This window comes from Lissotriton helveticus, chromosome 4_1 (genome assembly GCF_964261635.1).
Source record: "Lissotriton helveticus chromosome 4_1, aLisHel1.1, whole genome shotgun sequence".
In the NCBI taxonomy this organism is placed as follows: Eukaryota; Metazoa; Chordata; class Amphibia; order Caudata; family Salamandridae; genus Lissotriton; species Lissotriton helveticus.
The window spans coordinates 970,920,217-970,942,722 of NC_136063.1; the positions used below are offsets into that span (position 1 = coordinate 970,920,217).

The 22,506-nt window shown below is 39.4% G+C and overlaps 8 non-coding genes across 8 annotated transcripts; all 8 read left to right on the forward strand.

The window, feature by feature from the left end:
- Positions 1-73: 73 nt before the first annotated feature.
- TRNAI-AAU (transfer RNA isoleucine (anticodon AAU)) lies at positions 74-147 on the forward strand. The gene has a single exon. It is a non-coding gene; the product is annotated as a tRNA-Ile (tRNA).
- Positions 148-728: 581 nt separating this feature from the next.
- TRNAI-AAU (transfer RNA isoleucine (anticodon AAU)) lies at positions 729-802 on the forward strand. The gene has a single exon. It is a non-coding gene; the product is annotated as a tRNA-Ile (tRNA).
- Positions 803-11,314: 10,512 nt separating this feature from the next.
- Positions 11,315-11,388, forward strand: TRNAI-AAU (transfer RNA isoleucine (anticodon AAU)). Its single transcript has one exon. It is a non-coding gene; the product is annotated as a tRNA-Ile (tRNA).
- A 1,445-nt stretch (positions 11,389-12,833) lies between these two features.
- On the forward strand, positions 12,834-12,907 carry TRNAI-AAU (transfer RNA isoleucine (anticodon AAU)). The gene has a single exon. It is a non-coding gene; the product is annotated as a tRNA-Ile (tRNA).
- A 1,234-nt stretch (positions 12,908-14,141) lies between these two features.
- TRNAI-AAU (transfer RNA isoleucine (anticodon AAU)) lies at positions 14,142-14,215 on the forward strand. Its single transcript has one exon. It is a non-coding gene; the product is annotated as a tRNA-Ile (tRNA).
- Positions 14,216-15,659: 1,444 nt separating this feature from the next.
- TRNAI-AAU (transfer RNA isoleucine (anticodon AAU)) lies at positions 15,660-15,733 on the forward strand. The gene has a single exon. It is a non-coding gene; the product is annotated as a tRNA-Ile (tRNA).
- A 789-nt stretch (positions 15,734-16,522) lies between these two features.
- Positions 16,523-16,596, forward strand: TRNAI-AAU (transfer RNA isoleucine (anticodon AAU)). The gene has a single exon. It is a non-coding gene; the product is annotated as a tRNA-Ile (tRNA).
- A 581-nt stretch (positions 16,597-17,177) lies between these two features.
- TRNAI-AAU (transfer RNA isoleucine (anticodon AAU)) lies at positions 17,178-17,251 on the forward strand. The gene has a single exon. It is a non-coding gene; the product is annotated as a tRNA-Ile (tRNA).
- Positions 17,252-22,506: the final 5,255 nt, after the last annotated feature.

The window sequence follows — 22,506 nt, forward strand, 5'->3', positions numbered from 1 at the left end:
CTTTCCAAATCTCCTGGGTTAACTATCATTTGCCCTTCTTCATTTGCTGGACCTCCAGGTAGTTGTGCAAAATGGCCTGTTAGCTCAGATGGTTAGAGCATGGTGCTAATAACGCCAAGGTCACAGGTTCGATCCCTGTACAGGCCAAGTTTAATTGTTTGAAAAAAGATTAATTTTTCTAGTGTCTCATTTTGGACTGTTTATCTCCTTGAATCACACGCTGCTTGAAGGATTGGATGGAATCAGTAGCATTTCATCATCTGCTGATTCTTAAAAAATATTCTATATATTTAGTGAGCCTATTAGTTTAGTCTGTTAGAGCATGAAGTTAAAAACGCAAAGGACATAATTTCAATCAGTCTCCAAGCCAATACTTGATTCTTCTTTAATGTTGAAAATAGATGTATTTTCTTCTGTATCATGTTTACCTCTATATTTCCTTTGCGCAGAAGCTGATAGAATGATTAGATGAATCAATTGAATATAGGTGATGAATATTTATTTATTGCTAAACCACGTGGAAAAAACGTTAGTGGTTCAAAATTCTAACACTAAGTATGGAAATCTCTTTTGTATTGCAATTTTTTTTGAAGTCATATTAGTTTCTTCATGTTGATAATATGAAAGTTAATTCATATTAAACAGCTGAAATTAAGCTTTCCAAATCTCCCGGTTGAACTATCATTAGCACTGCTTCCTGTGCTGGTCCTCCAGAAGATGTGCAAATTGGCCTTTTAGCTCAGTTGGTTAGAGCGTGGTGCTAATAACGCCAAGGTCACAGGTTCGATCCCTGTACAGGCCAAGTTTAATTCTTTGAAAAAAGATTAATTTTTCTTGTGTCTCATTTTGGACTGTTTATCTCCTTGGATCAAACGCTGCTTGAAGGACTGGATGAATACATTTGATATAATTATAGAATTATTTACTATTCTTAAAACGCCTGGAATATCTATTAATGGTTCTAAGTTCTAACGCCAAGTAACTAAATCTCTTATTTATAGCAATTTATTGAGATCATTTTTGTTTAGTCTTGTTGATAATATATAAAGATACTATGAATGTAAACAGCTGAATATAAGCTTTCCAACTATCCCGGATTAACAATCAGTAGGACTTCATCATCTGCTTCATCTTCAATAGTATGCTATATATTTAGTGACTCTATTAGTTTAGTCTGTTAGAGCATGAAGTTAAAAACGACAAGGACATACTTTCAATCAGTCTCCAAGCCAATACTTGATGCTCCTTTAATGTTGAAAATAGATGTATTTTCTACTGTATCATGTTTATCTCTTTATTTCCTTTGAGGAGAAGCTGATAAAATGATTAGATGAATCAATTCAATATAGGTGATGAATATTTATTTATTGCTTAACCACATGGAAAAAACGTTAATGGTTCTAAGTTCTAACACTAAGTATGTAAATCTCTTTTGTATTGTAATTTTTTTAAGTCATATTAGTTTCTTCATGTTGATAATATATAACAATAACTTCATGGTAAACTGCTGAAATTAAGCTTTCCAAATCTCCTGGGTTAACTATCATTTGTCCTTCTTCATATGCTGGACCTCCAGCTAGCTGTGCAAAATGGCCTGTTAGCTCAGATGGTTAGAGTGTGGTGCTAATTACGTCAAGGTCACAGGTTCGATCCCTGTACAGGCCAAGTTTAATTGTTTGAACAAAGATGAATTTTTCTTGTGTCTCATTTTGGACTGTTTATCTCCTTGAATCACACGCTGCTTGAAGGATTGGATGGAATCAGTAGCATTTCATCATCTGCTAATTCTTCAAAAGTATTCTATATATTTAGTGAGCCTATTAGTTTAGTCTGTTAGAGCATGAAGTTAAAAACGCAAAGGACATAATTTCAATCAGTCTCCAAGCCAATACTTGATGCTCCTATAATGTTGAAAATAGATGTATTTTCTTCTGTATCATGTTTACCTCCATATTTCCTTTGCGCAGAAGCTGATAGAATGATTAGATGAATCAATTGAATATAGGTGATGAATATTTATTTCTTGCTTAACCACATGGAAAAAATGTTAATGGTTCTAAGTTCTAACACTAAGTATGAAAATCTCTTTTGTATTGTAATTTTTTTTAAGTCATATTAGTTTCTTCATGTTGATAATATATAACAATAACTTCATGGTAAACTGCTGAAATTAAGCTTTCCAAATCTCCTGGGTTAACTTTCATTTGCCCTTCTTTATATGCTGGACCTCCAGGTAGTTATGCAAAATGGCCTGTTAGCTCAGATGGTTAGAGCGTAGTGCTAATAACGCCAAGGTCACAGGTTCGATCCCTGTACAGGCCAAGTTTAATTGTTTGAACAAAGATGAATTTTTCTTGTGTCTCATTTTGGACTGTTTATCTCCTTGAATCACACGCTGCTTGAAGGATTGGTTGGAATCAGTAGCATTTCATCATCTGCTAATTCTTCAAAAGGCGTCACGCGGCTATTTAGGCCACGCCCCTTTTTCTTTTGGTGTACAGACGAGCAGCCCTGTGGCAGAGGGCTCGCGCGCGCTGGGCGCTACATCTTGCTTTTAAATACCTTCCTCCTTTGCTAACTGAAGAGCAGCCCTTCGTCCCGCTGATTGCAAGCGCTGGACGCCATCCACTTTTTTAAAAATCACTCCTCCCGCCCTGTTGGCTCCTCCCACCTCCTGCGTCACGCGCCTATTTAGGCCACGCCCCTTTTTCTTTTGGTGTACAGACGAGCAGCCCTGTGGCAGAGGGCTCGCGCGCGCTGGGCGCTACAACTTGCTTTTAAATACCTTCCTCCTTTGCTGACTGAAGAGCAGCCCTTCGTCCCGCTGATTGCAAGCGCTGGACGCCATCCACTTTTTTAAAAATCACTCCTCCCGCCCTGTTGGCTCCTCCCACCTCCTGCGTCACGCGCCTATTTAGGCCATGCCCCTTTTTCTTTTGGTGTACAGACGAGCAGCCCTGTGGCAGAGGGCTCGCGCGCGCTGGGCGCTACAACTTGCTTTTAAATACCTTCCTCCTTTGCTGACTGAAGAGCAGCCCTTCGTCCCGCTGATTGCAAGTGCTGGACGCCATCCACTTTTTTAAAAATCACTCCTCCCGCCCTGTTGGCTCCTCCCACCTCCTGCATCACGCGCCTATTTAAACGTCCCCTATGCGGCCGCGCAGCGGGCGCGCCGGCGGCGCGCCGGAGTTGCGCCAGAGTTAAGCCCGTCTGCGCCCGTCCGCGGCCGGACGGGCCCAGGGGCCAGGGACGCTGCCACCACTATTTCTTACCCTCCTTCTGTCCTCATGCACCTACAATCCGCCGCTTGTCCCCTACCGCTGGACATCTGGACACGGATCACTTCACTTGGAATCGCAGGTGACCTTCCCCCCCATTTGGGTCCGGTCACTCTTTCCACCTCTCCTATTACCTCCGAGTCACAGATCCGTTTACTTTATTTAAACACTCGTTCCTTTGTCAGACATCAAACTGACATTTTTCACTTACTTTCGACTGAGAGGCCTGACGTCCTCCTACTTTCTGAGACCTGGCTCACGGACGACTCCCTCCCGGACATACTGGCAGCGTTACCTCCAGACTATTATCTGCTTAACACCAACCGCCAAGGGGGCCGCCCCGGGGGGGGGGGGTTGCAGCGGTAATACGTAAGAACATCAAGGTTATTGCCTCCACTTCCATGATTCTCCCTGAAGTGGACAATCTGGTTCTCAGCCTTGGGACTGAGGTAGGCGCAGTTACCCTTATGGTACTCTATCGCCCTCCCCAGCCCATGCCCTCCTTCCCTGCATCTTTCATTGAACAGCTTGCCAGTCTAGCTACTTCCTCCCCACGTATAGCTATTGTTGGGGACTTTAACTACTGGTTCCAGCATAAGGATGCCGGTCCCCATGCCACCGAATTGTTCGAAGGTCTCTCGAGCCTGAACTTTAGCCAATTAGTCACCTCTCCCACTCACAGTGGCGGTCACATACTTGACCACATCTGGGTCCATGGGGTTAAGCCCTCCTGCCCGCTTACCACACCTTGTGTGTGGTCTGATCATTTTCTTATTGACACCACCATTTCGGTGGCTGGTCAGATCAGGATTCCCCCGCAGAAGGGCGGCATGGCTCGTAAGTGGAAGGCTGTCGATTCCTCCAAATTGTTATCTCATCTGTCTCACACATGTCCCCCTACCCTTAACAATACTGACATTAACGAGCTAGATGGCCAGGTTTCCAACTGGCTTGTGTCAGCTAGCGACATCTTTGCCCCTTTAATCAAGTTCCCTCGATCCCGACACAGCAATTCTCATAAATGGTTTACTCCCCATCTAAAAGCCATACAGCTGGAACTCCGCCAATCAGAACGTAGGTGGAGAAGAGATTACTGCCTGTCAAGCAGAGACACTTATGTGGCAGTCCGTAATAAGTATAAATCTGTCATCTCTGCAGCTAAAAAAGCCTATGCCTCAGAGAGAATCTTACAAGCCCCCTGCAAGTCGAAGGAGATCTTCAGAGTCCTGGATGAATTCACCTCCGATCCCAGAACGCTCCCGACTCAGGCCCCTACACAGGAATCCTGTAATGCACTCAGCACTTTTTTTATACAGAAGATTGTTTTGATTAAGGACACTATTCCGGTCACCTCACCGGGCGCTGATTCTGTTACTCCCCCCCACAATGCTCTATCCATCACTCAGTTCACCCCCTTAGACCTTACATTCCTAGCCATTTTGGCCGCTCGTATTAAGTCTGGTTCTCCTGATGACCGCTGTCCGCCTTCTATACTACGGGACATCTGCCACTCTTTACCTGACTGCATCCTTCCCTTGCTTAATTCTTCCCTCCTTTCCGGGACGGTACCCAGCTCCTTCAAGGAGGCCGTTCTGGTGCCTCTGTTGAAGAAGCCTGGAGCCGATCCCGCCGTCCCGGTGAACTATCATCCTATCTCTCTCCTACCCTTCTTCTCTAAAATCTCGGAAGCCCATGTCACTGCCTGTCTCTCTAGGTTCATCGAGAGTTCTAACTTTCTCGAAGTCAACCAGGCCGGTTTTCGACCTGGTCACTCTACGGAGACTGTGATCCTGGCCGTCCTGGACACCTTGAGAGACGGAGCTGACAAGGGTACCACCCAGGCCTTGGTAATTTTAGATCTGTCGGCCGCCTTCGACACGGTGGACCATAACATCCTCCTCCACCGTGTCGAACAGGCCGGCATCCAGGGCCTGGCGCTGGCATGGGTCAAATCCTTCCTCACTGGGAGATCTCAGACCCTCAGCCTAGGCACATTCAGGGCTCCCAGGGAGCACTTGCCTTGTGGGGTCCCCCAGGGCTCCTCTCTATCCCCCCTTCTCTTTAATCTTTATCTTCGCCCTCTTCTTTTTTCTCTGAGGCAGTGGGACGTCACCGTCTTTAACTACGCGGACGACCTGCAACTCATCTTTTCTTTAAACTCCCCCTCTGCTATTCCCAATTTCCAGGCAGTTATGTCCCACATCCTTCAGTGGATGTGTCAGAACCAGCTCAAATTGAACCCAGGAAAGACGGAGCTCCTCCTGCCTGGCAAGAGTGCCGCCCATTGGGGTCCACATTTCTGGCCGGCAGAGCTTGGCTCCCCTCCTATCCCGGTGGCCTCGGTGAAAAGCCTCGGGGTCACCATTGACGCTGGGCTATCTCTCGGGCCGCAGGTGGGGACGGTGGTCTCCTCCTGCAAGTTCCAGCTGCGCAGGATTAGGAAGGTGGCTTACCTCCTCACCCCCGATGCTCTGCTGCAAGTTATCATGGCCCTCGTCCTCTCCCGCCTGGATTTTTCGAATTCCATCTATCATGGTCTACCTAAATGTTACATCTATAGGCTGCAAATCATTCAAAACCAGGCGGCGAGACTGGCCCTCGGGATACCGAAATGGCAGTCTGCCAAACCCCTCCTCATCAAATTGCACTGGCTCCCTGTCAGCCTAAGGGCTGCCTTCAAGCTTGGCTGCCTTATTTTTAAGTCTCTCTCTGGCTCTTGCCCCGCTTTCCTGAAATCCCTCATTCGGCCCTATTGTCCTTCACGTAACCTCAGATCATCACACTTACACCTCTTGGTTGTCCCTTCCATTAAACTCTGTAGATCTGGTGGTCGGAGATTCGCCTACCTTGGCCCCAAATTCTGGAACTCCCTTCCTCTCCCAGTTAGGATCTCTAACACTCTCATCCAATTCTGCAAATCACTAAAAACCTGGCTCTTCCCACAATCTAGCTAAAGTCCCTTTGTTCCTTTCAGCACCCAATCAGCGCCATGAAACTCACGGTGACAGTGCGCTTTATAAGCACCCCCTTAACATAACAACATTTAGTGAGCCTATTAGTTTAGTCTGTTAGAGCATGAAGTTAAAAACGCAAAGGACATCATTTCAATCAGTCTCCAAGCCAATACTTGATGCTCCTTTAATGTTGAAAATAGATGTATTTTCTTCTGTATCATGTTTACCTCTATATTTCCTTTGCGCAGAAGCTGATAGAATGATTAGATGAATCAATTGAATAAAGGTGATGAATATTTATTTATTGCTAAACCACGTGGAAAAAACGTTACTGGTTCAAAATTCTAACACTAAGTATGGAAATCTCTTTTGTATTGCAATTTTTTTGAAGTCATATTAGTTTCTTCATGTTGATAATATGAAAGTTAATTCATATTAAACATCTGAAATTGAGCTTTCCAAATCTCCCGGTTGAACTATCATTAGCACTGCTTCCTGTGCTGGTCCTCCAGAAGATGTGCAAATTGGCCTGTTAGCTCAGTTGGTTAGAGCGTGGTGCTAATAACGCCAAGGTCACCGGTTCGATCACTGTACAGGCCAAGTTTAATTCTTTGAAAAAAGATGAATTTTTCTTGTGTCTCATTTTGGACTGTTTATCTCCTTGGATCAAACGCTGCTTGAAGGACTGGATGAATACATTTGACATAATTATAGAATTAATAACTATTCTTAAAGCGCCTGCAATATCTATTAATGGTTCTAAGTTCTAACGCCAAGTAACTAAATCTCTTATTTATTGCAATTTATTGAGATCATTTTTGTTTAGTCTTGTTGATAATATATAAAGATACTATGAATGTAAACAGCTGAATATAAGCTTTCCAACTATCCCGGATTAACAATCAGTAGGACTTCGTCATCTGCTTCATCTTCAATACTATGCTATATATTTAGTGACTCTATTAGTTTAGTCTGTTAGAGCATGAAGTTAAAAACGCCAAGGACATACTTTCAATCAGTCTCCAAGCCAATACTTGATGCTCCTTTAATGTTGAAAATAGATGTATTTTCTACTGTATCATTTTTATCTCTATATTTCCTTTGAGGAGAAGCTGATAAAATGATTAGATGAATCAATTCAATATAGGTGATGAATATTTATTTATTGCTTAACCACATGGAAAAAAACGTTAATGGTTCTAAGTTCTAACACTAAGTATGAAAATCTCTTTTGTATTGTAATTTTTTTTAAGTCATATTAGTTTCTTCATGTTGATAATATATAACAATAACTTCATGGTAAACTGCTGAAATTAAGCTTTCCAAATCTCCTGGGTTAACTATCATTTGCCCTTCTTCATTTGCTGGACCTCCAGATAGTTGTGCAAAATGGCCTGTTAGCTCAGATGGTTAGAGCGTGGTGCTAATAACGCCAAGGTCACAGGTTCGATCCTTGTACAGGCCAAGTTCAATTGTTTGAACAAAGATGAATTTTTCTTGTGTCTCATTTTGGACTGTTAATCTTCTTGAATCACACGCTGCTTGAAGGATTGGATGGAATCAGTAGCATTTCATCATCTTCTAATTCTTCAAAAGTATTCTATATATTTAGTGAGCCTATTAGTTTAGTCTGTTAGAGCATGAAGTTAAAAACGCAAAGGACATGATTTCAATCAGTCTCCAAGCCAATATTTGAAGCTCCTTTAATGTTGAAAATAGATGTATTTTCTTCTGTATCATGTTTACCTCCATATTTCCTTTGCGCAGAAGCTGATAGAATGATTAGATGAATCAATTGAATATAGGTGATGAATATTTATTTATTGCTAAACCACGTGGAAAAAACGTTACTGGTTCAAAATTCAAACACTAAGTATGGAAATCTCTTTTGTATTGCAATTTTTTTGAAGTCATATTAGTTTCTTCATGTTGATAATATGAAAGTTAATTCATATTAAACAGCTGAAATTAAGCTTTCCAAATCTCCCGGTTGAACTATCATTAGCACTGCTTCCTGTGCTGGTCCTCCAGAAGATGTGCAAATTGGCCTTTTAGCTCAGTTGGTTAGAGCGTGCTGCTAATAACGCCAAGGTCACAGGTTCGATCCCTGTACAGGCCAAGTTTAATTGTTTGAACAAAGATGAATTTTTCTTGTGTCTCATTTTGGACTGTTTATCTCCTTGAATCACACGCTCCTTGAAGGATTGGATGGAATCAGTAGCATTTCATCATCTGCTAATTCTTCTAAAGTATTCTATATATTTAGTGAGCCTATTAGTTTAGTCTGTTAGAGCATGAAGTTAAAAACGCAAAGGACATAATTTCAATCAGTCTCCAAGCCAATACTTGATGCTCCTTTAATGTTGAAAATAGATGTATTTTCTTCTGTATCATGTTTACCTCTATATTTCCTTTGCGCAGAAGCTGATAGAATGATTAGATGAATCAATTGAATATAGGTGATGAATATTTATTTATTGCTAAACCACGTGGAAAAAACGTTACTGGTTCAAAATTCTAACACTAAGTATGGAAATCTCTTTTGTATTGGAATTTTTTTGAAGTCATATTAGTTTCTTCATGTTGATAATATGAAAGTTAATTCATATTAAACAGCTGAAATTAAGCTTTCCAAATCTCCCGGTTGAACTATCATTAGCACTGCTTCCTGTGCTGGTCCTCCAGAAGATGTGCAAATTGGCCTGTTAGCTCAGTTGGTTAGAGCGTGTTGCTAATAACGCCAAGGTCACAGGTTCGATCCCTGTTCAGGCCAAGTTTAATTCTTTGAAAAAAGATGAATTTTTCTTGTGTCTCATTTTGGACTGTTTATCTCCTTGGATCAAACGCTGCTTGAAGGACTGGAGGAATACATTTGACATAATTATAGAATTAATAACTATTCTTAAAGCGCCTGCAATATCTATTAATGGTTCTAAGTTCTAACTCCAAGTAACTAAATCTCTTATTTATTGCAATTTATTGAGATCATTTTTGTTTAGTCTTGTTGATAATATATAAAGATACTATGAATGTAAACAGCTGAATATAAACTTTCCAACTATCCCGGATTAACAATCAGTAGGACTTCATCATCTGCTTCATCTTCAATAGTATGCTATATATTTAGTGACTCTATTAGTTTAGTCTGTTAGAGCATGAAGTTAAAAACGCCAAGGACATACTTTCAATCAGTCTCCAAGCCAATACTTGATGCTCCTTTAATGTTGAAAATAGATGTATTTTCCACTGTATCATGTTTATCTCTATATTTCCTTTGAGGAGAAGCTGATAAAATGATTAGATGAATCAATTCAATATAGGTGATGAATATTTATTTATTGCTTAACCACATGGAAAAAACGTTAATGGTTCTAAGTTCTAACACTAAGTATGAAAATCTCTTTTGTATTGTAATTTTTTTTAAGTCATATTAGTTTCTTCATGTTGATAATATATAACAATAACTTCATGGTAAACTGCTGAAATTAAGCTTTCCAAATCTCATGGGTTAACTATCATTTGCCCTTCTTCATATGCTGGACCTCCAGCTAGCTGTGCAAAATGGCCTGTTAGCTCAGATGGTTAGAGCGTGGTGCTAATAACGCCTAGGTCACAGGTTTGATCCCTGTACAGGCCAAGTTTAATTGTTTGAACAAAGATGAATTTTTCTTGTGTCTCATTTTGGACTGTTTATCTCCTTGAATCACACGCTGCTTGAAGGATTGGATGGAATCAGTAGCATTTCATCATCTGCTAATTCTTCAAAAGTATTCTATATATTTAGTGAGCCTATTAGTTTAGTCTGTTAGAGCATGAAGTTAAAAACGCAAAGGACATAATTTCAATCAGTCTCCAAGCCAATACTTGATGCTCCTTTAATGTTGAAAATAGATGTATTTTCTTCTGTATCATGTTTACCTCTATATTTCCTTTGCGCAGAAGCTGATAGAATGATTAGATGAATCAATTGAATAAAGGTGATGAATATTTATTTATTGCTAAACCACGTGGAAAAAACGTTACTGGTTCAAAATTCTAACACTAAGTATGGAAATCTCTTTTGTATTGCAATTTTTTTGAAGTCATATTAGTTTCTTCATGTTGATAATATGAAAGTTAATTCATATTAAACAGCTGAAATTGAGCTTTCAAAATCTCCCGGTTGAACTATCATTAGCACTGCTTCCTGTGCTGGTCCTCCAGAAGATGTGCAAATTAGCCTGTTAGCTCAGTTGGTTAGAGCGTGGTGCTAATAACGCCAAGGTCACAGGTTTGATCCCTGTACAGGCCAAGTTTAATTCTTTGAAAAAAGATGAATTTTTCTTGTGTCTCATTTTGGACTGTTTATCTCCTTGGATCAAACGCTGCTTGAAGGACTGGATGAATACATTTGACATAATTATAGAATTAATAACTATTCTTAAAGCGCCTGCAATATCTATTAATGGTTCTAAGTTCTAACGCCAAGTAACTAAATCTCTTATTTATTGCAATTTATTGAGATCATTTTTGTTTAGTCTTGTTGATAATATATAAAGATACTATGAATGTAAACAGCTGAATATAAGCTTTCCAACTATCCCGGATTAACAATCAGTAGGACTTCATCATCTGCTTCATCTTCAATACTATGCTATATATTTAGTGACTCTATTAGTTTAGTCTGTTAGAGCATGAAGTTAAAAAACGCCAAGGACATACTTTCAATCAGTCTCCAAGCCAATACTTGATGCTTCTTTAATGTTGAAAATAGATGTATTTTCTACTGTATCATTTTTATCTCTATATTTCCTTTGAGGAGAAGCTGATAAAATGATTAGATGAATCAATTCAATATAGGTGATGAATATTTATTTATTGCTTAACCACATGGAAAAAACGTTAATGGTTCTAAGTTGTAACACTAAGTATGAAAATCTCTTTTGTATTGTAATTTTTTTTAAGTCATATTAGTTTCTTCATGTTGATAATATATAACAATAACTTCATGGTAAACTGCTGAAATTAAGCTTTCCAAATCTCCTGGGTTAACTATCATTTGCCCTTCTTCATTTGCTGGACCTCCAGATAGTTGTGCAAAATGGCCTGTTAGCTCAGATGGTTAGAGCGTGGTGCTAATAACGCCAAGGTCACAGGTTCGATCCCTGTACAGGCCAAGTTCAATTGTTTGAACAACGATGAATTTTTCTTGTGTCTCATTTTGGACTGTTTATCTCCTTGAATCACACGCTGCTTGAAGGATTGGATGGAATCAGTAGCATTTCATCATCTGCTAATTCTTCAAAAGTATTCTATATATTTAGTGAGCCTATTAGTTTAGTCTGTTAGAGCATGAAGTTAAAAACGCAAAGGACATAATTTCAATCAGTCTCCAAGCCAATACTTGATGCTCCTTTAATGTTGAAAATAGATGTATTTTCTTCTGTATCATGTTTACCTCTATATTTCCTTTGCGCAGAAGCTGATAGAATGATTAGATGAATCAATTGAATAAAGGTGATGAATATTTATTTATTGCTAAACCACGTGGAAAAAACGTTACTGGTTCAAAATTCTAACACTAAGTATGGAAATCTCTTTTGTATTGCAATTTTTTTGAAGTCATATTAGTTTCTTCATGTTGATAATATGAAAGTTAATTCATATTAAACAGCTGAAATTGAGCTTTCAAAATCTCCCGGTTGAACTATCATTAGCACTGCTTCCTGTGCTGGTCCTCCAGAAGATGTGCAAATTAGCCTGTTAGCTCAGTTGGTTAGAGCGTGGTGCTAATAACGCCAAGGTCACAGGTTTGATCCCTGTACAGGCCAAGTTTAATTCTTTGAAAAAAGATGAATTTTTCTTGTGTCTCATTTTGGACTGTTTATCTCCTTGGATCAAACGCTGCTTGAAGGACTGGATGAATACATTTGACATAATTATAGAATTAATAACTATTCTTAAAGCGCCTGCAATATCTATTAATGGTTCTAAGTTCTAACGCCAAGTAACTAAATCTCTTATTTATTGCAATTTATTGAGATCATTTTTGTTTAGTCTTGTTGATAATATATAAAGATACTATCAATGTAAACAGCTGAATATAAGCTTTCCAACTATCCCGGATTAACAATCAGTAGGACTTCATCATCTGCTTCATCTTCAATACTATGCTATATATTTAGTGACTCTATTAGTTTAGTCTGTTAGAGCATGAAGTTAAAAAACGCCAAGGACATACTTTCAATCAGTCTCCAAGCCAATACTTGATGCTTCTTTAATGTTGAAAATAGATGTATTTTCTACTGTATCATTTTTATCTCTATATTTCCTTTGAGGAGAAGCTGATAAAATGATTAGATGAATCAATTCAATATAGGTGATGAATATTTATTTATTGCTTAACCACATGGAAAAAACGTTAATGGTTCTAAGTTGTAACACTAAGTATGAAAATCTCTTTTGTATTGTAATTTTTTTTAAGTCATATTAGTTTCTTCATGTTGATAATATATAACAATAACTTCATGGTAAACTGCTGAAATTAAGCTTTCCAAATCTCCTGGGTTAACTATCATTTGCCCTTCTTCATTTGCTGGACCTCCAGATAGTTGTGCAAAATGGCCTGTTAGCTCAGATGGTTAGAGCGTGGTGCTAATAACGCCAAGGTCACAGGTTCGATCCCTGTACAGGCCAAGTTCAATTGTTTGAACAATGATGAATTTTTCTTGTGTCTCATTTTGGACTGTTAATCTTCTTGAATCACACGCTGCTTGAAGGATTGAATGGAATCAGTAGCATTTCATCATCTTCTAATTCTTCAAAAGTATTCTATATATTTAGTGAGCCTATTAGTTTAGTCTGTTAGAGCATGAAGTTAAAATCGCAAAGGACATGATTATAATCAGTCTCCAAGCCAATATTTGAAGCTCCTTTAATGTTGAAAATAGATGTATTTTCTTCTGTATCATGTTTACCTCCATATTTCCTTTGCGCAGAAGCTGATAGAATGATTAGATGAATCAATTGAATATAGGTGATGAATATTTATTTATTGCTAAACCACGTGGAAAAAACGTTACTGGTTCAAAATTCTAACACTAAGTATTGAAATCTCTTTTGTATTGCAATTTTTTTGAAGTCATATTAGTTTCTTCATGTTGATAATATGAAAGTTAATTCATATTAAACAGCTGAAATTAAGCTTTCCAAATCTCCCGGTTGAACTATCATTAGCACTGCTTCCTGTGCTGGTCCTCCAGAAGATGTGCAAATTGGCCTTTTAGCTCAGTTGGTGAGAGCGTGATGCTAATAACGCCAAGGTCACAGGTTCGATCCCTGTACAGGCCAAGTTTAATTGTTTGAACAAAGATGAATTTTTCTTGTGTCTCATTTTGGACTGTTTATCTCCTTGAATCACACGCTCCTTGAAGGATTGGATGGAATCAGTAGCATTTCATCATCTGCTAATTCTTCAAAAGTATTCTATATATTTAGTGAGCCTATTAGTTTAGTCTGTTAGAGCATGAAGTTAAAAACGCAAAGGACATAATTTCAATCAGTCTCCAAGCCAATACTTGATGCTCCTTTAATGTTGAAAATAGATGTATTTTCTTCTGTATCATGTTTACCTCTATATTTCCTTTGCGCAGAAGCTGATAGAATGATTAGATGAATCAATTGAATAAAGGTGATGAATATTTATTTATTGCTAAACCACGTGGAAAAAACGTTACTGGTTCAAAATTCTAACACTAAGTATGGAAATCTCTTTTGTATTGCAATTTTTTTGAAGTCATATTAGTTTCTTCATGTTGATAATATGAAAGTTAATTCATATTAAACAGCTGAAATTGAGCTTTCCAAATCTCCCGCTTGAACTATCATTAGCACTGCTTCCTGTGCTGGTCCTCCAGAAGATGTGCAAATTGGCCTGTTAGCTCAGTTGGTTAGAGTGTGGTGCTAATAACGCCAAGGTCACAGGTTCGATCCCTGTACAGGCCAAGTTTAATTCTTTGAAAAAAGATGAATTTTTCTTGTGTCTCATTTTGTACTGTTTATCTCCTTGGATCAAACGCTGCTTGAAGGACTGGATGAATACATTTGACATAATTATAGAATTAATAACTATTCTTAAAGCGCCTGCAATATCTATTAATGGTTCTAAGTTCTAACGCCAAGTAACTAAATCTCTTATTTATTGCAATTTATTGAGATCATTTTTGTTTAGTCTTGTTGATAATATATAAAGATACTATGAATGTAAACAGCTGAATATAAGCTTTCCAACTATCCCGGATTAACAATCAGTAGGACTTCATCATCTGCTTCATCTTCAATACTATGCTATATATTTAGTGACTCTATTAGTTTAGTCTGTTAGAGCATGAAGTTAAAAACGCCAAGGACATACTTTCAATCAGTCTCCAAGCCAATACTTGATGCTCCTTTAATGTTGAAAATAGATGTATTTTCTACGGTATCATTTTTATCTCTATATTTCCTTTGAGGAGAAGCTGATAAAATGATTAGATGAATCAATTCAATATAGGTGATGAATATTTATTTATTGCTTAACCACATGGAAAAAACGTTAATGGTTCTAAGTTCTAACACTAAGTATGAAAATCTCTTTTGTATTGTAATTTTTTTTAAGTCATATTAGTTTCTTCATGTTGATAATATATAACAATATTTTCATGGTAAACTGCTGAAATTAAGCTTTCCAAATCTCCTGGGTTAACTATCATTTGCCCTTCTTCATTTGCTGGACCTCCAGATAGTTGTGCAAAATGGCCTGTTAGCTCAGATGGTTAGAGCGTGGTGCTAATAACACCAAGGTCACAGGTTTGATCCCTGTACAGGCCAAGTTCAATTGTTTGAACAAAGATGAATTTTTCTTGTGTCTCATTTTGGACTGTTAATCTTCTTGAATCACACGCTGCTTGAAGGATTGGATGGAATCAGTAGCATTTCATCATCTTCTAATTCTTCAAAAGTATTCTATATATTTAGTGAGCCTATAGGTTTAGTCTGTTAGAGCATGAAGTTAAAAACGCAAAGGACATGATTTCAATCAGTCTCCAAGCCAATATTTGAAGCTCCTTTAATGTTGAAAATAGATGTATTTTCTTCTGTATCATGTTTACCTCCATATTTCCTTTGCGCAGAAGCTGATAGAATGATTAGATGAATCAATTGAATATAGGTGATGAATATTTATTTATTGCTAAACCACGTGGAAAAAACGTTACTGGTTCAAAATTCTAACACTAAGTATGGAAATCTCTTTTGTATTGCAATTTTTTTGAAGTCATACTAGTTTCTTCATGTTGATAATATGAAAGTTAATTCATATTAAACAGCTGAAATTAAGCTTTCCAAATCTCCCAGTTGAACTATCATTAGCACTGCTTCCTGTGCTGGTCCTCCAGAAGATGTGCAAATTGGCCTGTTAGCTCAGTTGGTTAGAGCGTGGTGCTAATAATGCCAAGGTCACAGGTTCGATCCCTGTACAGGCCAAGTTTAATTCTTTGAAAAAAGATGAATTTTTCTTGTGTCTCATTTTGGACTGTTTATCTCCTTGGATCAAACACTGCTTGAAGGATTGGATGAATACATTTGATATAATTATAGAATTAATTACTATTCTTAAAGCGCCTGGAATATCTATTAACGGTTCTAAGTTCTAACGCCAAGTAACTAAATCTCTTATTTATTGCAATTTATTGAGATCATTTTTGTTTAGTCTTGTTGATAATATATAAAGATACTATGAATGTAAACAGCTGAATATAAGCTTTCCAACTATCCCGGATTAACAATCAGTAGGACTTCATCATCTGCTTCATCTTCAATAGTATGCTATATATTTAGTGACTCTATTAGTTTAGTCTGTTAGAGCATGAAGTTAAAAACGCCAAGGACATACTTTCAATCAGTCTCCAAGCCAATACTTGATGCTCCTTTAATGTTGAAAATAGATGTATTTTCTACTGTATCATGTTTATCTCTATATTTCCTTTGAGGAGAAGCTGATAAAATGATTAGATGAATCAATTCAATATAGGTGATGAATATTTATTTATTGCTTAACCACATGGAAAAAACGTTAATGTTCTAAGTTCTAACACTAAGTATGAAAATCTCTTTTGTATTGTAATTTTTTTTAAGTCATATTAGTTTCTTCATGTTGATAATTTATAACAATAACTTCATGGTAAACTGCTAAAATTAAGCTTTCCAAATCTCCTGGGTTAACTATCATTTGCCCTTCTTCATTTGCTGGACCTCCAGGTAGTTGTGCAAAATGGCCTGTTAGCTCAGATGGTTAGAGCATGGTGCTAATAACGCCAAGGTCACAGGTTCGATCCCTGTACAGGCCAAGTTTAATTGTTTGAAAAAAGATTAATTTTTCTAGTGTCTCATTTTGGACTGTTTATCTCCTTGAATCACACGCTGCTTGAAGGATTGGATGGAATCAGTAGCATTTCATCATCTGCTGATTCTTAAAAAATATTCTATATATTTAGTGAGCCTATTAGTTTAGTCTGTTAGAGCATGAAGTTAAAAACGCAAAGGACATAATTTCAATCAGTCTCCAAGCCAATACTTGATTCTTCTTTAATGTTGAAAATAGATGTATTTTCTTCTGTATCATGTTTACCTCTATATTTCCTTTGCGCAGAAGCTGATAGAATGATTAGATGAATCAATTGAATATAGGTGATGAATATTTATTTATTGCTAAACCACGTGGAAAAAACGTTAGTGGTTCAAAATTCTAACACTAAGTATGGAAATCTCTTTTGTATTGCAATTTTTTTTGAAGTCATATTAGTTTCTTCATGTTGATAATATGAAAGTTAATTCATATTAAACAGCTGAAATTAAGCTTTCCAAATCTCCCGGTTGAACTATCATTAGCACTGCTTCCTGTGCTGGTCCTCCAGAAGATGTGCAAATTGGCCTTTTAGCTCAGTTGGTTAGAGCGTGGTGCTAATAACGCCAAGGTCACAGGTTCGATCCCTGTACAGGCCAAGTTTAATTCTTTGAAAAAAGATTAATTTTTCTTGTGTCTCATTTTGGACTGTTTATCTCCTTGGATCAAACGCTGCTTGAAGGACTGGATGAATACATTTGATATAATTATAGAATTATTTACTATTCTTAAAACGCCTGGAATATCTATTAATGGTTCTAAGTTCTAACGCCAAGTAACTAAATCTCTTATTTATAGCAATTTATTGAGATCATTTTTGTTTAGTCTTGTTGATAATATATAAAGATACTATGAATGTAAACAGCTGAATATAAGCTTTCCAACTATCCCGGATTAACAATCAGTAGGACTTCATCATCTGCTTCATCTTCAATAGTATGCTATATATTTAGTGACTCTATTAGTTTAGTCTGTTAGAGCATGAAGTTAAAAACGACAAGGACATACTTTCAATCAGTCTCCAAGCCAATACTTGATGCTCCTTTAATGTTGAAAATAGATGTATTTTCTACTGTATCATGTTTATCTCTTTATTTCCTTTGAGGAGAAGCTGATAAAATGATTAGATGAATCAATTCAATATAGGTGATGAATATTTATTTATTGCTTAACCACATGGAAAAAACGTTAATGGTTCTAAGTTCTAACACTAAGTATGTAAATCTCTTTTGTATTGTAATTTTTTTAAGTCATATTAGTTTCTTCATGTTGATAATATATAACAATAACTTCATGGTAAACTGCTGAAATTAAGCTTTCCAAATCTCCTGGGTTAACTATCATTTGTCCTTCTTCATATGCTGGACCTCCAGCTAGCTGTGCAAAATGGCCTGTTAGCTCAGATGGTTAGAGTGTGGTGCTAATTACGTCAAGGTCACAGGTTCGATCCCTGTACAGGCCAAGTTTAATTGTTTGAACAAAGATGAATTTTTCTTGTGTCTCATTTTGGACTGTTTATCTCCTTGAATCACACGCTGCTTGAAGGATTGGATGGAATCAGTAGCATTTCATCATCTGCTAATTCTTCAAAAGTATTCTATATATTTAGTGAGCCTATTAGTTTAGTCTGTTAGAGCATGAAGTTAAAAACGCAAAGGACATAATTTCAATCAGTCTCCAAGCCAATACTTGATGCTCCTATAATGTTGAAAATAGATGTATTTTCTTCTGTATCATGTTTACCTCCATATTTCCTTTGCGCAGAAGCTGATAGAATGATTAGATGAATCAATTGAATATAGGTGATGAATATTTATTTATTGCTAAACCACGAGGAAAAAACGTTACTGGTTCAAAATTCTAACACTAAGTATGGAAATCTCTTTTGTATTGCAATTTTTTTGAAGTCATATTAGTTTCTTCATGTTGATAATATGAAAGTTAATTCATATTAAACAGCTGAAATTAAGCTTTCCAAATCTCCCGGTTGAACTATCATTAGCACTGCTTCCTGTGCTGGTCCTCCAGAAGATGTGCAAATTGGCCTGTTAGCTCCGTTGGTTAGAGCGTGGTGCTAATAACGCCAAGGTCACAGGTTCGATCCCTGTACAGGCCAAGTTTAATTCTTTGAAAAAAGATGAATATTTCTTGTGTCTCATTTTGGACTGTTTATCTCCTTGGATCAAACGCTGCTTGAAAGATTGGATGAATACATTTGATATATTTATAGAATTAATTACTATTCTTAAAGCGCCTGGAATATCTATTAATGGTTCTAAGTTCTAACGCCAAGTAACTAAATCTTTTATTTATTGCAATTTATTGAGATCATTTTTGTTTAGTCTTGTTGATAATATATAAAGATACTATGAATGTAAACAGCTGAATATAAGCTTTCCAACTATCCCGGTTTAACAATCAGTAGGACTTCATCATCTGCTTCATCTTCAATAGTATGCTATATATTTAGTGAGACTATTAGTTTAGTCTGTTAGAGCATGAAGTTAAAAACGCCAAGGACATACTTTCAATCAGTCTCCAAGCCAATACTTGATGCTCCTTTGATGTTGAAAATAGATGTATTTTCTACTGTATCATGTTTATCTCTATATTTCCTTTGAGGAGAAGCTGATAAAATGATTAGATGAATCAATTCAATATAGGTGATGAATATTTATTTATTGCTTAACCACATGGAAAAAACGTTAATGGTTCTAAGTTCTAACACTAAGTATGTAAATCTCTTTTGTATTGTAATTTTTTTTAAGTCATATTAGTTTCTTCATGTTGATAATATATAACAATACCTTCATGGTAAACTGCTGAAATTAAGCTTTCCAAATCTCCTGGGTTAACTATCATTTGCCCTTCTTCATATGCTGGACCTCCAGCTAGCTGGGCAAAATGGCCTGTTAGCTCAGATGGTTAGAGCGTGGTGCTAATAATGCCAAGGTCACAGGTTCGATCCCTGTACAGGCCAATTTTAATTGTTTGAACAAAGATGAATTTTTCTTGTGTCTCATTTTGGACTGTTTATCTCCTTGAATCACACGCTGCTTGAAGGATTGGATGGAATCAGTAGCATTTCATCATCTGCTAATTCTTCAAAAGTATTCTATATATTTAGTGAGCCTATTAGTTTAGTCTGTTAGAGCATGAAGTTAAAAACGCAAAGGACATAATTTCAATCAGTCTCCAAGCCAATACTTGATGCTCCTTTAATGTTGAAAATAGATGTATTTTCTTCTGTATCATGTTTACCTCCATATTTCCTTTGCGCAGAAGCTGATAGAATGATTAGATGAATCAATTGAATATAGGTGATGAATATTTATTTATTGCTAAACCACGTGGAAAAAACATTACTGGTTCAAAATTCTAACACTAAGTATGGAAATCTCTTTTGTATTGCAATTCTTTTGAAGTCATATTAGTTTCTTCATGTTGATAATATGAAAGTTAATTCATATTAAACAGCTGAAATTAAGCTTTCCAAATCTCCCGGTTGAACTATCATTAGCACTGCTTCCTGTGCTGGTCCTCCAGAAGATGTGCAAATTGGCCTGTTAGCTCAGTTGGTTAGAGCGTGGTGCTAATAATGCCAAGGTCACAGGTTCGATCCCTTTACAGGCCAAGTTTAATTCTTTGAAAAAAGATGAATTTTTCTTGTGTCTCATTTTGGACTGTTTATCTCCTTGGATCAAACACTGCTTGAAGGATTGGATGAATACATTTGATATAATTATAGAATTAATTACTATTCTTAAAGCGCCTGGAATATCTATTAATGGTTCTAAGTTCTAACGCCAAGTAACTAAATCTCTTATTTATTGCAATTTATTGAGATCATTTTTGTTTAGTCTTGTTGATAATATATAAAGATACTATGAATGTAAACAGCTGAATATAAGCTTTCCAACTATCCCGGATTAACAATCAGTAGGACTTCATCATCTGCTTCATCTTCAGTAGTATGCTATATATTTAGTGACTCTATTAGTTTAGGGTGTCCAAACCTGTCCTGGCGGGCCCTATCCATGCCAGATTTTTGGGATATCCCCATCTGGTGATCACGGTTCGATCCCCGGCGCCGGCGGCAGATCAGAGTGCCCAGGACGGGGTCCATGTGTCCCCGGAATTCGTCCCCCGGGCGTCCGGGGCCCCACCCAGGCTGACGGCATGGAAAAGTGCCCAGGACGGGCTCCATGGGTCCCGGGCAGTCCTATCCCCTGGGCGTACGTGGTTGTCCGACATTTGGTCGGATGTGCTTTTACGTACCGGATCGGAATCGGCCCCAATAAAATCGTACGTAAAGTATATAGCAAGTCAACCTGAAATCTGCTGGGTCAGAATGGGCTCGATTCCGATCCGTGTCGGAAGGTTAGGAGTCCGTACGAATTTGTCGGGATTGGGAGCCCGTACGAATTTGTCGGAATTGGGAGTCTGACCATGGACGGGCTCCAATGGGTCCCAGGCAGTCCACCCCCTGGGCGTCCGGGGCTCCATCCAGGATGCCGGCATGGCAGAGTGCCCGGGACGGGCTCCATAGTTTTCAGGGTGGTCTCCCCCTGGGTGTCGGGGCGCTCCAGGCCGATGGCATGGAAAAAGTGCCCAGGACGGGCTCCATGCATCCCGGGCCTTCGTCCCCCGGGCGTCCGGGGCTCCATCCGGGCTGACGGCATGGCAAAGTGCCCGAGTCGGGCTCCATGGTTTTCAGGGTGGTCTCCCCCTGGGTGTCGGGGTGCTCCAGGCCGATGGCATGGAAAAAGTTCCCAGGACGGGCTCCATGCGTCCCGGGCATTCGTCCCGGGACGGGGACAGGGTGGGGGAGAGTCCAGGTGGCTTCACCTCCATGCCCAGCCATGTGATTGCCCAGATTCCCTCGGCCATCTGGTCGCCCGGATCCCCTCGGGCATCTGATCGCCCGCATCGCTTTCCTATGGGGCGACCAGATGGCCGGACTTCCCTGGAAGATCCGATGAGGTGCCATTCGCCTCCCGGATCCCAGCGAGGGCTCCAGGAGGTCGGGTACGTTCGCGCCTTGGGTTCCCTCTGTCACCTCTAGTGCACGGATTACAAGAAAGGAGGGTAATTTCCCTCCGGATTACTAGGGGCAGGGTACGCCCGGACACCCCTCCAGGGCTGGTGGTTCTCTGCCATGGAGACCAGATGGGCTATGCCTGGGCAACACCTCCCTAGGCCACCCGGGGCTTCCTTCCTCCAGGCCAACTGCATGTCAAATTGCCCAGGACGGGCTCCATGGCTCTTGGGCAGTCGTCCCCCGGGCGTCCGGGGCTCCATCCAGGCCGACGGCATGGCAGAGTGCCCGGGACGGGCTCCATGCGTCCCGGGCAGTCATCCCCCGGGCGTCCGGGGCTCCATCCAGGCCGACGGCATGGGAAAGTGACCAGGATGGGCTCCATGCGTCCCGGGCATTCGTCCCCCGGGCGTCCGGGGCTCCATCCAGGCTGACGGCATGGCAGAGTGCCCGGGTCGGGCTCCATGGTTTTCAGGGTGGTCCTCCCCTGGGTGTCAGGGGGCTCCAGGCCGACGGCATGGGAAAGTGCCCAGGATGGGCTCCATGCGTCCTGGGCATTCGTCCCCCGGGCGTCTGGGGCTCCATCCAGGCTGCCGGCATGGCAGAGTGCCCGAGTCGGGCTCCATGGTTTTCAGGGTGGTCTCCCCCTGGGTGTCGGGGTGCTCCAGGCCGATGGCATGGAAAAAGTGCCCAGGACGGGCTCCATGCGTCCCGGGCCTTCGTCCCCCGGGCGTCCGGGGCTCCATCCGGGCTGACGGCATGGCAGAGTGCCCGAGTCGGGCTCCATGGTTTTCAGGGTGGTCCTCCCCTGGGTGT